Source organism: Salvelinus fontinalis, chromosome 38 (genome assembly GCF_029448725.1).
Source record: "Salvelinus fontinalis isolate EN_2023a chromosome 38, ASM2944872v1, whole genome shotgun sequence".
NCBI lineage: Eukaryota > Metazoa > Chordata > Actinopteri > Salmoniformes > Salmonidae > Salvelinus > Salvelinus fontinalis.
In genome coordinates this window covers 13136663-13151065 of record NC_074702.1, presented here as the reverse complement: position 1 = coordinate 13151065, position 14403 = coordinate 13136663, and positions in this window count along the sequence as shown.

Here is a 14403-nt window from a genome sequence, read left to right as displayed (position 1 = left end):
TGTCTGTCTGTTTTATACCCTGACGGCTGGTGTTTGTCTGTCTGTCTCTCTTTTCTCATTGTGTTTGTGTTTGCTTGTCTCTCTCCATGTCTGTGTTTCTGCGTGTCTCTTTTTTAATGTCTCTCTCCTTGTCTGCATGTCTCTTTTTGAATGTCTCTCTCCATGTCTGTGTGTCTGCATGTCTCTTTTTGAATGTATCTCCATGTCTGTATGTCTCTCTTTTTGACATCCTCTTGTACCCAAAAAGTTTAAATTAAAAAAATACTTAATTCTCACAGTACTCATACATTTAAGCATCATCAAAGATTAGTGGGAAGGGAACTGTCCTTCACAGATTCAATTAGTGCAGAACTTCCAGTAAGAAAGTGCATTGAAAAGCACAGTACTGTACTGAGAAACACAACAAGGAAAATAGCCCCACTGGGCACATACGTTGTCAACTAACGTGAATTCAAAGTGAAATCAACAAATAAATATCACAGTGTCATTGGATTTAGGTTAAAAGTTAGTTGAAAAAAATACAAAATACCCTTACGTTTATGATAATTTTTTTCAAATGCAATTAGTTTCCCATGTTGATTCAACATCATCACATTATTTTTGTGGGTTGAAATTATGCAGAAACAGCATTGGTTCCATCAGTTATAGCCCAGTGGGGCGATGCTCTTGGAGAGTTGTCAGCACAGCCTCTCCAGCCACTACAATATTACACAACAGTGAGACACCAGTCCAGGCCGGTCACAATGGACAATGGAGCCAATTCAGGCCCTCAAACAGAGGACACAGTCTTCGCTGCAGGAGTTGGGGTGGCTTTTGGACTGTCCCCATCCAGTCACGTTCTTTACTTCTCAACATGCTGTACGTCCTACTTCTCCTCCTCCTCACAAGACATGCCACTGGCCACACTGCACCAGACCACTGGATATAATACATTTTCTTAACCTTTTCTTCTCTTTTAGATTTCAGCAGGTAGTCTTCAAATAGGTGAATACAATCCAAATAAAATAAAATAAAATTGGTCACATACACATGGGTGCTGTTGCGCCTTCTTCACTATACTGTCTATGTGGGTGGAGCATTTCAGTTTGTCCATGATGTGTACGCCGAGGAACTTAAAACTTTCCACCTTCTCCACTGCTGTCCCGTTGATGTGGATAGGGGGGTGCTCACTCTGCTGTTTCCTGAAGTCCACTGACCATGGCTGAGAATCACAGGCACATAGGCTACTGTATTCTACAGATGTCTTCAGCAAGCTTACAGTAATGCAGTGCTGTCAACATATTGTAAAATGGTGAACATATGGACATTGAAATAATACTTTACATTCAATAAAAGATGGTCAGTTAAGCATTGTTTTTCTATTACCTCTATGGCTATTAAATGGCAAAAGACATACCTCAATGCGTGTTACACATCTTTAAAAGCCCTGTGCTGTTATAGCCTACCCAACATGTAAATACTTTTAGTCACCATGTACTCTAAATGCAATTCTATAATTACTGGTTGTATTGTATTCTGGTGTTCTTTATTAACCACGTGGTCCAGACAGGGAGGAACGTGTATGCCATGCCATTAAAGCCATTAGCCAACATCAATAGATAAAGAGGTTCACCATACTCCTTCAGCTTTAGCATGTATTCAAATCAGCCTTCATCAAATATTAACCATTTATTCTGTTTTTATTTCAAAGCTGCCTTTCATAAGACAACTCTTCTATTTTTTTTTAGAGTTTCACCCAAATCTAAAACTAACTTTGCATTCTCTTTGCTCACATAACCCGCTGCAGGAAACTGCGCTAAAGATGTCTGTATGTACTCTCAGTTTTTTGTAGAGCAGGACTGGGGTCATTTCTATTTCAGCTCTACTTAGTTCAAGAAGTGAAAATGTGGTGCAGCATGTAGGGAAAGGTTTTACTAATTGTATGGTTTGTGTTACTGCATTGGTTCAGCAACCTCATTAGCCACCTGGGATTGACAAATGTGTATTCACTTTTATTCGGGTGTATTTTATTCTATTGTGTAGAAAAAGGGTATAGAAAAGAGGTGTATAAAGAGGAAAAACCATCTCGTATCATTAAGCTAATTAATTTCTCAATTTGTTTTCCATTCCTACTCGTACCGTTGGGACCTTCTTCTGCACATAATACATCAAACAGCCCATGACATGAGAGAAGAGAAATGGACGTTGACGTGCCTGTATTAGGCTGTCAAACCTTCAATTTAGCAGATTATAGTTCCTCTCCACTTCTCCATGATGCATCGGCAGCAGGATAGAATAGATTTTCATTTGAATACCTGCTTGTCACTTTGACTGGAACTTAAGACAATTTTTCAGTAATGAGACAAATGTGTCTTGACAGTCCATGATGGAAAATAACACACCTAATTGAGAGACAGCACCAGCCGTCTGGTGAATCATTGAGATGAATCTCTTTCATATCTGGGTAGCTGGGTAGAGACAACCGCAGGTGCCTGGCAATGTGGGGGAAACTCATGTAGAATAGACTGTAGAAGAACAGACTTCATCATTATCAGTCACGTGCTTGATCTCAAATAGACCCTAACTGTAAATATTTCCACAACTGTGTTCACAACAGTTATGTTTTCAGGCCAATTTGGTGAGAATACTACTCTGTATTGGCAACAATAATAAATAATATCTGAGATCTCATGGGAGACTTCCTCCAGAAATAGAATAGGTCTTAAAGAAGGCGGAATGATCCTCATTAAAATAGAACCAGTGGCTTATTCTATTTTCCCCCTTGGAATGAGTAAATAAAGATGACGTTTTCGACTCTGTCTGTCTGTTTGTGTGTGTGCACTCATGTGACTGTATGACAAATCAAGCTGAAGGGAGAACAAGGAAGTAAGGTGTTGATTGGTTGTGTCTGTGTGTATAATATTGTATGTTTTTGAGTGTGTAAGTATGTGAGTGTGTGTTCAATGTGAGTTTTATGCGATTATCAGAGGGCTATGAGGAAGTAGTGTTGTTCTTTGACATCCTGGAACACACACATCCGCACGCATGCACATACACCCCCCCCCACACACGCGCACGCATGCACATACACCCCCCCCACACACGCGCACGCATGCACATACACCCCCCCCACACACACACACACAGATATTATGGGAAGTAGGAGGAAGCACAACCTTGTGTGTGCATGTGTAGATGCTATTTTCTCAGGACAATGTTGCGTGATTCAGATTCCTAATCTGAACCCTCACCTGAACAACACCACCAAGTCTTTTTAACCAGCTACATTGTCAAAATGTTCATATCAGTTCGATCTGTACAGACCAGGGAGCAATATCCTGCAATGAACTTAAACTACCTTGAACTAACTACAGATCTGCACAATAAAACCAAGTAATAGGGCTATCTGAGGCAGGGGCGAAAATCTGATATCAACTTGAGGGGACAATTACATGAAATTTTCTCAAGAGCAATTCCTGAGGGGGACACCAAAAGTAGTGCTGTAACACATAGCCTACGTTATAATATGTTAAATGTATATTGAGGAACCATAATCCCTACTACTGGATAATTGATAGGTACAGTAGTTAACTGAAGGGTTGTCCCAACTTGTTCAAATGTTTAAATCATTATAATACTAATAATATTAGTTATAGCAGTGTTCCTTATCAGTCCAGTATGTATGCAGGCATTTGTATTTACAACCAGCAATACCAAAAAAGCCAGTAGGTGGTAATGGTACTGTACACTGTATGGGTGCAGTTTTCATGAATACAATGAACATGGTGCGATCTCATCTCAAAGAATCTCCATTCAGAACCATCACAAAGTTGGTCTCCGCACTGAACTGACCATTTTATTTAACTTTTTCTGATTCATTTAAATAGTCATTAAATATGTGCCACTGGTTTGGGTCTATTACTGTCACGTCCGTCGTAACGAGGAGACCAAGGCGCAGCGTAATTTGAATACATTCTTCTTTTAATAAACGAAGAACACTTAAACAAACTAACAAAACGAACATGAAGCTATAAACAACTAGTGCTGACTAGTGCTGACCCCTAGACAATACAAAAACTAAACAAACCAGCCTTGTCACACCCTGACCTAAGCAAATAATAAAGAAAACAAAGATAACTAAGGTCAGGGAGTGACAATTACAATATCTCTACAAGAACAAAACGCTCAGAATAAGTACAGTTCTAAAAGCGAGAGAACTACTTCAATGAATAACTCAAACAAATCAAACAAAATATCCTTCAGAAATACTTAGTTATTGTTCAGTCAGTCTCAACTCTTCAAACAACAGCTATGGACAAGTATGTCACACAAAGTATGCAATTTTAAATAAAATAAAATAAATAATTAGTAAGTGTACTGTCATGTACTGAAAACTACAAAACAAAATAACAAATATCATTCTATACACCAGGGGTTCTCAAACAGGGGTCCGTGGAGCCCTAGGGGTCCCTGGTGTAATTGCAAAGGGTCCGTGAAATAAAAAGTGTAATGAAGGTATTCAGCAGCACAAGGATTGCAGTAACTTTACATATAATATAGAGGGGGTGGAGGTCCTTGAGGGCCGCTCAAAACCTTGCCTGCCTTACCTCAAAATATGCAGGGGTTCCATATGTGTAAACATACTGAATTATAATTGGATGCATTTTACCACCATATCATACTGTGCTATGATTGGTTAAGACCACCCAAATGGTTAGGTCATGGTCAGTTTGATCCTGGTTGGCGATACAGGAACATGCCAGTTATAGCTAGCTAATAAAGAGCTACGTTAAGAAATATCCTGTAATACTGCATTTTATTATTTTGTACAAAGTGTGGTGTCAGAGTAAAAGGTCTTAAAATATGGCTTTTTCTGGAGTTCCTTCACCTCGAATGGACTGGGAGTCTACAAACTTACCCGATGCATGGCGTAAGTACAAACAGCATGTGGAGCTAATGTTCACGGGTCCTCTGAAGGAAAGAGGAGAAGAGGGAAAGTGCAGCTACCTGCTCCTCTGGATCGGTGAAAAAGGGAGAGATATTTACAACACATGGACACTTACCGAGGCGGAATCAAAGGTACTGAAAACATACTACGATCGTTTTGAAGCATATGCTGTGCCGAAGACCAATACGATATTCGCTAGGTACAAATTCCATGAGAAAGTACAGGGAGCTAGCGAGTCTTTTGAACAGTTTGTGACAGAGCTGCGTCTCCTTGTGAAAGACTGTGATCATGCAAACAAGGATGAGATGGTCAGGGACCGTATTGTATTTGGAATACACTCACCGCGAGTGAGAGAGAACTTTTGAATGTTGGGTCTGAGGTAACGCTGGACAAAGCTATTGACATAGCCCGATCTCACGAGCTAGGACAGGCTCAGATGAAAACCATTTAGCGCGGCAGCACGAGCGCATCACGTGAACACGCAGTGCACGCAGTCAGGCAGACATCAAGCACACCTCCGGTGCACAGAGAGCGCGTTTTAGAACGTAGAGAGACATAACTCCAAAACAGAGCGACACAGACTCAAAACGCCCCAAAACATGTGGATATTGTGGATACAAAGTGCATAGCGAACAAGGAAATTGCCCAGCTAAAGGCAAACAGTGTACTAAATGTGGAAAATATAATCACTTTGCAAAAGTGTGCAGAGCTTACCGTGGAAAAACAGTACACACAGTGAGTGAAGATGAAAGTCAATCATAGTCATATGCTAATGAACTATTTACTGATTCAGTGACACAGAAAAGTCAAATATCAGAGACAGAGCAAGCCTTTGCTGACATTGAGATAGGAATACAAGGCACAAAGCTAAAGTTCAAACTAGACACTGGTGCACAAGTAAACATTCCTCTGAATAAGTACCGCAGCTTGACATCTGAGTGTGAGCTACAGCCCACCACACGCAGACTGACTGGTTATGGTGGTGAACAGCTCTCAGTAAAAGGCACATGCACTTTCAAATGGAAATGCAAGGAAAGTGACATGATGTTGGACTTTTATGTTGTTGACACTAGAGCACCTGCAGTGCTAGATCTTAAACCATGTTTAGACATGGACCTCATCAAGCTAGTTTTATCAGTGACAGCACCAGTAGAGACAGACAATGTACTGGAGGAGTTTGCTGATGTTTTTACAGGAATAGGATTATTCCCAGGAGAATGTACCATTCACCTTGACCCAGACGCAACCCCTGTGGTCTACCCACCGAGAAAGATTCCCCTTGCTCTCCGTGCCCGTCTGAAGAAAGAGTTGGAGAGCATGGAGGAATCTGACATAGTCACCAAGGTTACAGAACTGACTGACTGGGTAAATACGTTAGTGGTGGTGGAGAAACCACGCACAGGCAAGCTCCGAGTATGTCTCGACCCAAGAGACTTGAACAAGGCTATCAAACGCCCCCATTATCCTTTACCGATGCTAGATGGCATCACACACAAGCTAGCGGGAGCACACTACTTCAGTGTCATGGACGCTAGATCAGGCTACTGGGCTATCAAGCTCACAGAAGAGTCATCTAAGCTCACAACATTCAACACACCGTTTGGACGCTACAGGTTCCTTCGCCTGCCTTTTGGGATTATCTCAGCCCAAGACGAGTTTCAGCGAAAGATCGACGAAGTGTACGAAGGCCTCGATGGAGTTGTGGCAATTGTGGACGACATCCTTGTCTATGGTCGAACCAAAGAGCAGCACGACCGAAACCTCCACGCGATGCTGCAAAGGTCCCGCGAGAGAGGAGTCCGGCTCAACCCCGAGAAGAGCACAGTCGGCGCTACAGAGGTCAGCTACTTCGGACATCTTCTTACAGCGACTGGAATCAAGCCAGATCCACAGAAGATCTTAGCCATAAAAGAAATAGAGCCACCAAAGAACCGTGCAGAGCTGGAAACAGTGCTTGGCATGGTCAACTACTTAGCCAAGTTCGCACCCAGCCTCTCCAATGCTAATGCACCCCTGCGTCAACTGCTAAAGCAGTCCAGTGAGTTTCTCTGGGACAAGCAACACAACATTGCTTTCCAGAATGTGAAAGACTTGATCACGAGAGAACCAGGACCAATCCTTGCCTACTACGACCCCGACAAAGAGCTCAGACTCCAAGTGGACGCGTCGAAGTATGGACTAGGTGCAGTGCTACTGCAAGAAAGAAAGCCCATCGGCTACGCTTCCAAATCTCTCACAGACTGTGAAATCAACTATGCTCAAATCGAAAAGGAGCTCTACGCCATTCTGGTCGGATGTAAACGTTTCCATCAGTACATATATGGACGACAAGTCATTGTGGAATCCGACCACAAGCCCCTTGAGTCAATTATGAGGAAACCACTAGCCGCAGCCCCGCCAAGGCTACAGAGAATGATCCTTCAACTACAAAAATACAACTTTACAATCACTCACCGTCCAGGCAAAGACATCCCTGTCGCAGACATGCTCTCCAGGAAGTTTCTTACCTATAAGGACAGCAGCCTCAGTGAAGGCATGGAAATGCAAGTGCACACTGTGTACAGCAACTTACCAGTTAGAGACACAAAACTGAAGGAGATCCAAGCAGAAACAGAAAAGGACTCACAACTCGCACAGCTGAGGAAAGTCATACAGGATGGATGGCCTGAGGAGAGGAGAAAATGCCCTCAGAGCGTCTCAGAATTCTGGAACCATCGTGATGAACTTCAAAGGAGAGAAAATCATTATTCCTCCCAGTCTCAGAGAAGAGATCTTGACAAAGATCTATGCTGGACACATGGGCATGGAAAAGTGCAAACAGAGAGCACGGGACATTTTGTTTTGGCCCGGAATGTGCAAACAAATAGAGGACATTGTTGGTAAATGCGCCATATGTCTTGAACGACGCCCCTCAAATACCAAAGAGCCAATGTTACCTCACTGTATCCCAGACCGACCCTGGCAGGTCGTGGCAACCGATCTGTTCACCTGGAACAACGAGGACTACATCGTAACAGTGGACTACTACAGCAGATACTTCGAACTCGACAAGCTTCACAGCACCACATCTGCAGCTGTGATACACAAGCTGAAAGCAGCCTTTGCCAGGCATGGCATTGTAGAGAACTTAATATCTGACAATGGGCCCTGTTACAAATCAAATGAGTTTGAATCCTTCACAAAAGCGTGGGAGTTCATACATGTCACCACAAGCCCACATTACCCTCAAAGTAATGGTCTTGCTGAAAAATCTGTGCAGATTGCTAAATAACTCATGGATAAAGCAAAAGCAGACAAGAGAGACCCCTACCTCAGTCTCCTTGAATACCGCAACACTCCAGTTGACAACTTCAAATCACCAGCCCAGCTGTTGAGGAGCCGCAGACTTTGCTCAATCCTTCCCAGCACCAACCAGCAGCTGCAACCTGAGGTCGTCAGCTACAAGGAAATGCATGAAAAACGTGCACAGAGACAACAACAAAAGCGATACTACGACAGGTTAGCTAGACCACTGCCACCACTGATCGACGGAGAGTCAGATAGAATCCAGGAGCATGGCCTCTGGAAGCCAGCAGTCGTCATCCAGCCAGCTGACACTGAACGTTCATATCACATCCGCACCGCAGAAGGAGCGGTGTACCGCCGCAATCGTCGTCACCTACTGAACACAAAAGAACAACACACTGATGAGATGAACTGTTCCCCTGAAAGAGAATGTGATGGACTAAACACACACATACACAGCACAACATACACCATACTTACCTGCAACACCACAAGAGCTGTTGACTGACACAGAAGCATGCTCAGCATTATATCGCACAAGGTCAGGAAGAGAGGTCAAGCCCAGAGCTGTCCTAGACCTGTGAAATGTCAAAGGGTGTAGGCGGATCGCTGCCCTAAAAGAGTTCCAGACTGTAAACTTGTTATTGAAAGTTCACTTGAAATGCTTTGGTATTGTATTTGTTTGAAATGTTAAGATGTATTTCTACTGTGAAAGCTGAGTTGCTGAGAATCCCTTGTTCGAAAAGTAACAGTATGTTGGATCATTGTTTCAGAGTCTATGTTGATTCAGTTGGTGTAGTATGCAATATAAATGGTTACTTACCTTGAGTTCAACCTGCAGAGCATGTTTTCAAAAGAAACTCTTAGAATATGTAAACATTTTTCTTTTGTTTTAAAATAAAAAAAGGGGGGATGTAATATTCATATGTGTAAACATACTGAATTATAATTGGATGCATTTTACTGCCATATCATACTGTGCTATGATTGGTTAAGACCACCCAAATGGTTAGGTCATGGTCAGTTTGATCCTGGTTGGCGATACGTGAACATGCCAGTTATAGCTAGCTAATAAAGAGCTACGTTAAGAAATATCCTGTAATACTGCATTTTATTATTTTGTACAAAGTGTGCAAAACAAGACATCCAGTACCCAAAAATGGTTGAGAACCACTGTTATACACACTACTGAACAAAAGAACCGAACATATGTTTGCGGGTTTCAATGGATCCAACAAATTGCTGGCAGATATTTTCCCTCGAGACTGTCCAGCCTGTCTTTATGTACATTTCAGACAAAATTCTGATCAGCACCTCAACTTGGTCAACCAACCCCCGCACCTCCACTGGAAGCCTCCTGAGGACCTCTGCTGCCTCTCCACTGCTGCTACAGGGGTATTTGTTGCAAAAGAGAGGCAACTGCACTGAAAGAGAATCTATGAGAATCTATGAATCAGGGTACTGATCTAGAGACTTATCCAACTCCCCGTGAGAAGCGCTCTTTCCAACTTTTGCAGGACGTTTAGACTGTCCTGGTCAAAACGTTCGCCAAACTGAACCTCCACACCATCCAACACTTTTAAAAAATCTGCCCTATAGTGATCCACTGCTTTGCCAGCAAATCGTTTTGAGTGTGTCTCAATGGATTCAATCAATGTTGTTGCTTTCTCATACAGTGCAAGGTAGCTTTTGTCATTTCTGCTGTTTACCCCACGTGCTGGATAACTGGGCACTGATTAGATTTAGCTGGTGTGCTGTTACAGTTACAAAGTGGCGGTGGGTTTGGCAGTTTTGATGTGCTGTGAATTTTTCAATGGCTTTTCTCCAGTTCCTAAATCCTGCACTTATGAAGGCAGCATCAGCTCTTTGGCCAAAAGATGGCTGGCTTGAAAACCCTTGGCTACAGTGAAAACCCAACACTCCTTTTATTGATGGATTATAATGTAGCCAGGGGAAATCGCGAAACCATCTCTCTTGAAACGTCAACACTCTGTTGGCAAGAGTTTGTGGTTCTATAAATTGTGGGTGTGGCTGATATGGTTTTTTACCATCACTGAGGTAACTGGACAATGCTGTGCCACTGTCCCCTATACTGGTGCAGCTGGCGTCAAGGTTGACACCTGGTCCTGCCGTGGCTGTGACACTGTCCTCTGAGGTCTCTCACCCTGGCTCTTTCCCTTTCACCAACCTCACTGACTCACAGTCTGTCTCCTAGAAAATAAATAAGGTGTTTGCCATACTCATAACTACCGGTTCCCAAACTACACAATTCATCACAACAGCAATAGCATTGCCTTAAATAAATCTTAGTTCAGTCACCAGTTTAATTTGAGAGTGGGGGAATCCATGGCATTTTCCAATTATGTCCCCATTTTACAAGTCAAAAAAAGAAAGAACCTTTCATAATGTTGCCAAAAAAGACTCAACAAACTTACCTGAGACTCCACTCCCTGTCTCTGCCCATCTGTCCCCAGCTCTGCTGTCTGTGTGCCATCTGTTGCCTGCTCTGCCTAATGACATCATTGTGAAACATTTCCATTAGCATTTCACTTCTTTCTTATGAACATTTTATCAACTCGTCTTTGAGATATTAGGCTACCTGGGTTCTTACTTTGCGTTTTGGTGTACTGAAAAATACTGATGTCCGCCATTTTTCTACCTGGCTGGCTACACACACACACATACACACACACAGTATGCAGGATATTTAAAGTAGGAGATGGGCTTCTATCATCTTATATCATTCTAGATGTGCTTCTATCTATAAGGTAGCTAGCTAGTCAGCTAGCAAATGTGAAACGTATTGCAGTGACAAGGGTTGACAGCTGTATGAGTTCACCATTTACACAACGTATGCTGCAACCTTTTGTCATTTTAATATAGTATGTTTTATATTGGCTGGCTTCCAACAATAGCTGAATTTGCAGATCTAGCGAGCACCAATTCCGTTTCTGTGGTGTTTGCTATATAATCTTTGCTATCGTCAGTTTACTCCAAGATTGGCACACAGGTGCTTCAAAGTCTCCTAGCGACAATTTAGCTTTTTGCAACGAGACCATTAAAGATATTTAAGACAATGGTAGAAGAGAGTGTAGTTCTTTTCAGTTGAACTTCAGTTTATCGCTAACCTTATCACAGGGACTTCGAAGCACTACAGCTGCATGCTGATCTTGGAATAAACTGACGACACATAAATGGAATAGGTACTAGCTAGCTTGATAGTTAATGTTTGCTTTAGTTTGCTCGCTAGCTCTGCAATTTCAGCTATAGTGTGTGTGAACCCTGCCAACATAAAACATCGCTATGGTGCGCTTGACAGGTACTGTGGGAATGACAGTGTCTGTCGTTGGTGGCTGACCTCCAGTAAGTAGTTCAAATAAAGGATATATTAGACATTTCTTTACTTCTACCACTCAATACAATACACATTTATAACTGTCACCAGTCTTCATTTTAATTTTTTCATTAAATTACAGGTCACTCTTTATATTAGCTAGCGGTTAGCTGATTGCTAGGTAGCTACAGTAACATCAACCAGTGTTTGCAGCTATTTGAATTTGAGTCAATGAGAGAAGCTAGCCTGTCTGGGACGGTCCCACATTCCACTGAAAAGGCAGAGCGCGAAATTCAAAAAATATATATTTTTTAAATATTTAACTTTCACACATTAACAAGTCCAATACAGCTAATGAAAGATACAGATCGTGTGAATCCAGCCAACATGTCCGATTTTTAAAATGTTTTACAGGGAAGACACAATATGTAAATCTATTAGCTAACCACCTTAGCAAAAGACACCATTTTTTCTTTGTCCACCAACACCACTAGCTATCACCAATTCGGCCAAATAAAATATTGATAGCCACTAACCAAGAAAAAACCTCATCAGATGACAGTCTGATAACATATTTATGGTATAGGATAGGTTTTGTTAGAAAAATGTGCATATTTCAGGTATAAATCACAGTTTACAATTGCACCCACCATCACAACTCGACTAGAATAAATACAGAGAGCAACGTGTATTACCTAATTACTAATCATAAAACATTTCTTAAAAATACACAGCGTACACTAATTGAAAGACACAGATCCTGTGAATCCAGACAATATTTCAGATTTTCTAAGTGTCTTACAGCGAAAACACAATAAATCGTTATATTAGCATAGCACATGTGCAAACATTACCCCAGCATTGATTCACAGCAAAAAGAGCAATAGCATTATCACCACCAAAATGTATTAATTTTTTCACTAACCTCAGAATTCTTCAGATGACACTCCTGTAACATCATATTACAACATACATATAGAGTTTGTTCGAAAATGTGGATATTTAGCCACCAAAATCGTGGTTATACAATGAGAAAAGTAGCCGAGCTGGTCAGAAAATGTCGGGCGCCATATTAGACAGTGATCTAGTCTTATACATAAATACTCATAAACTTGACAAAAAAATACAGGGTGGACAGCGATTGATAGACAATTTAGTTCTTAATGCAATCGCTGAATTACATTTTTTAAATTATCCTTACTTTTCAATACATGTTGCGCCAAACGAAGCTACACCAAACAAAATGGCGGCATAAGCGTTTAACATTTTTTGACAGAAACACGATTTATCATCATAAATTGTTCTTACTATGAGCTGTTCTTCCATCAGAATCTTGGGCAATGAATCCTTTCTCCGGTCTAATCGTCTTTTGGTCGAAAGATGTCCTCTAGTCCCGTCAATGGCCACTAACATTCACCATGCACTCGAAAAGTGTCCAGCTCCTCAAAGTGCATCACACAGAAATGCCATAAAATCGCCCTAAACGGATATAAATTCCTATAAAACGGTTCAAATGAACTACCTTATTATGTTTTTAACACCTATAACGAGTAAAAACATGACCGGAGAAATATTACTGGCTAAACAACAGCTTGGAAGGAGGCAAGTCCGACGACCATCGTGCGTAAGGCACAGAGACGAAAAGAAAGCTACTTCCGGTCATTGGTGTTTTATACAGGCCCTGATTGCGCAATAGACTCCATTCAAAGCGTCACCCCTTACTGACATCTATAGGAAGAGGTAGGCAGTGTTTGTATCCTCATAGCATTTACAGGGACTTTACAACTGACTTGGGAACAGGGGCCAAGATTTCTGAAATCTCACTCCATGTCAGGGAAAGTGCTGTAGAATGAGTTCTGTTTCACTCAGAGACATAATTCCAACGGTTATAGAAACTAGAGAGTGTTTTCTATCCAATAATAATAATAATATGCATATTGTACGAGCAAGAATTGAGTAGGAAGCCGTTTAAAAAGGACACGTTTTCCAGAAAAAGTGACAACAGCACCCCTTGTCCTCATCAGGCTAGCAATGCAATGTAGTGTTCCTTAGCTGGCAAGGTACCGGGGTTCGTGACTACGGTCTGAAAGGCACCCAATGCATGTAACTAACGTGAGGTTAATCCAGTCAATCGCACCATAGCGATGTTTTATGTGTACCTGCATCATGTGCCACTGGCAGTGGATCAAACCCTTGTGAAGCAAAGGGCGGGGATCGCAATCTTTTGAAACTTAAAAACGCGCTATTAACCTGTCTAGGATCAGCGTGGCGCTAGCGGCACACCCCCCCCCCCCCCCCCCCCACTGAAAAACCAGTGCCGCGAAATTCAAAAAAAATATTTTTTTTAAATATTTAACTTTCACACATTAAAGTCCAATACAGCTAATGAAAGACACAGATCTTGTGAATCCAGTCAACATTTCCGATTTTTAAAATGTTTTACAGGGAAGACACAATATGTAAAGATGTACATCTATTACCTAAAAACACATTAGCATAATCCACCATCTTTTATTTGTCCACCAACACCAGTAGCCATCACCAATTCGGCTAAACTAAGATATTTATAGCCCCTAACCAACAAAAAAACTCATTAGATGACAGTCTGATAACATATTTATGGTATGGGATAGGTTTTGTTAGAAAAAAGTGCATATTTCAGGTAGATGGCATAGTTTACAATTGCACCCACCATCACAAATGGACTAGAATAATTACAATGAGCAACGTGTTTACCTAACTACTAATCATCAAACATTTCGTAAAAATACACAGCATACACGAATCGAAAGACACAGATCCTGTGAATACAGACAATATTTCAGATTTTCTAAGTGTCTTACAGCGAAAACACAAT